The sequence below is a fragment of the Aplysia californica genome, unplaced genomic scaffold, assembly GCF_000002075.1.
Source record: "Aplysia californica isolate F4 #8 unplaced genomic scaffold, AplCal3.0 scaffold00711, whole genome shotgun sequence".
Taxonomy (NCBI): domain Eukaryota; kingdom Metazoa; phylum Mollusca; class Gastropoda; order Aplysiida; family Aplysiidae; genus Aplysia; species Aplysia californica.
In genome coordinates this window covers 151,478-154,487 of record NW_004797981.1, presented here as the reverse complement: position 1 = coordinate 154,487, position 3,010 = coordinate 151,478, and positions in this window count along the sequence as shown.

The window sequence follows — 3,010 nt, the reverse complement described above, 5'->3', positions numbered from 1 at the left end:
AGTAGGCAGTTTAGTGAACGAGCATGCGGCAGGGCGAATCGGCCTCGTAGACTTTTGTGATCGTCCTTGAAGCCTCCTGTTTTGATGGGTCTAAACAACTCAGTTTTGTGAATCGCACTGCCACATATCCCACAGGCTTTCTTCTTTTGGCATTTTTTGGTCCGCGAATCGCGGCCCCGATTTATATATTAGACATGTATTTTGATAATGTTAAGGTGTCCATTTATAGTTATTTTCATGCTAAGAATGTAGGTTAGGTACATTCTATTTAAATTGCTGTTTGTCTTTTATTTTTCCCTCTTTGTGTGTTTTAATCCGTTGGTGTGTTAATTTTTTTGTTATGTGATGTGATGTTTCTTTGTTGTTTTTGTGTTTATACACTGGGTGTCGCATTCAACGAGGTTGACCGGCTTGTTGTCGTCGTTGGATCCGACCACTCGTTGAATGTGACTAAGACTAAAGTAAAGAAAGGAGACAAGTTATTAATAATATTATATTACACGATGTACCACTACCAGTAATTAAAACAGTTGTTCCCCCTGGTGAAGAAATCTCAAACAGCATCAGTGTGCACGTGTTGAGCTGTGTTCTGACCGTCATTAATCTGCACTATAAAATACATGTATTTTTTTCCCCGGAACACTTCTCGTGTGGAAACACATCCTCTCACATCTAGGCCTAGATCTACATAAAGTAAAGGCGGGAACTGATTTTCTGATCAGGGGAAGAAAAGAAAATTGAAAAAAATGAAGGTCTCGATCTAGACCTACCCATCCAGTTTTTTCACACTGCCCGCATCGTGTTCCCACCTGCCCCCTCCCATCCCCACCGTAGGCTAGCCTTCGCATGTATATCCTCTTGGCTTTGGGGCCCATATTAATGATATTAGGAGGCACACTAGATCTAGAATCTAGCAATACAATGTATCAGTAATCGAGGATGGGCCTTGCGCTTCGCGTGAGATGGAGAGAAAGGATAAAAATTCTTCGCTTTTGAGGCCGGTAATTGCTTTTATTTTGGTTATCGTGACCTCGTTGAAAGCGACTTCAGTCTGTTTGCAACCTCGTTGGAGCTGACGTACGTTTACAAAGAGATATAGAGGAAAAATCGGGGCCGACTTTTCGTTCAATGTGACCTCGTTGAATGCGACACCTACTGTATAGCGTAATGTCATTTAATTTGAGGGTAAGACATGACTTTCCAACGCTTGCGCGATGTAGTCAACTAAAGCAAGCCATCCGATGATTCACATGCGGACGATTTTGTTCATTCCGTCCCACCACCCCAAAAAATGAGTTTCATGGCTTCTGCTCTTCACTGACAGATGATTTTTTTTCCAAAATCTAACTCACACAGCCATGTGCTAAAAGGTTTGTGCTCTACAAGAAGACCAATAGCTCCTAAACAAAAACAAAATCATACTAATGAGTATATGCAAAGTTAAATCTAAGGTCAGCATGGTATTTGTAAGTAATCTGTTTTCTAACTTGTTTGAAAATGTATTTCAGAAGATGCTGCTCATTGCAGAGACAATAATATTTCCCTTTCATTTGATATTCAATACATATCCATTCCACCAACGTTGATGAACCTCAATACACGCACGAACACACTTTTACGTTTCTTTGATTTCGACCAATTTTGCCAAGCTTGAATTTTTAAGGTCAGATTTAAGTGACCATATCTCGATCATCTCTTTACATATAAGTGAAATATTATTGTGTCAGATGATGCAGGATGCTTAGCTTTAAATTGGCATGCTGCATGAGTGGGTATACAAGTGCAAGGTTTTAACACGATGATTGGGTGATTACATTTTCACGTTTCTTTTGGACACCACTGTACAGTAAAACATGTACTCAACTTACATCTGGTGACTGGGTATAAGAAATTCAACTCTTCTTTGTTAGTTGAGCTCATATTTACTCAAAAAGCTGCCTAACGCTCAGCCTTTCCCCATGGCAAGTACTCCTAGCAAAAACATTGTGAACCCCCCGCTCCCCCCCCCCCCCCCCCCAAAAAAAATTATTTTTTTAAAAATCGTACTCCATTTACTCATGTTCCCGACAGATGCTTTTCTCCTATGCTCATTGAGAAAACTATAGATACTGCCATCTGCGGTTGATTCTACAAAGGAGGAAGCATTGTTTGGTCTAAATTCTGGGTCACTGTTACCCTGTTAAAAGTAAACACAATGTCAAGCTCACGCTAGGCTTAGCTCTAGGAACCTCTTACTGATCTATGCATCATGCTCAAGATAATTACGTTGTTCTGACGTTTGATTCTCTTCTTCTTCTTCTCCTTCTGCTTCTTCCTCTTCTTCCTCTAGATCTTAGGGGAAGTCGACCGCTGGTTCTTCAACCTGCAGTACAATTGATTTTTACGTATGTGACCGCTTTTCATACTTTGTAGGGCCCCTTGCTTTCAGGCAGCTACATTTAGATTTCGAAGGTATTGTTTATCACTTTATACTGACTAGACTGTTGTCAGGTTTTGATATGAATTAATTTTGAATTTTGCTTAGTGGCGGCCGAAGCCTACTCTTATCGAGTTTAGAACCACCAAGAGAGCTTAAAGTGCGCAGCTTGCACATGGGACCTCCGAGATTTTTTTCCCTTTCGAAAAAGCCAAAAGTTCGGTCACTGTTACACTAAGATGAGGGATGTGTGGCTGAAAGACAGTAGTAAGAAGGAGCAAGGAGAAGCAGTACTTGTAGAAATAGTCAGGAGCAAAGGAAGAATCGAGCCCACTGGCCGGGGGTGGGCCGGATTAGAGCGAGAAAGTGGAGATGAAAGCAGACGACAGAACATGTCTAGAGAAAAGGAAAGGAGATGAATAGACAACATTTTAGAGAAAAAAAAATGGAATGTTTCCGTCGCTGTTAGGTTCCAAACCTGGAACCTGTTGAATGTAAAGCGAACGCGTACCTCTGATTGTTCCCAGGGATGTTTTTTAAACCCATACACAATACACACATGTACATGATATTGTATTTCTATGTTCTGTGAAA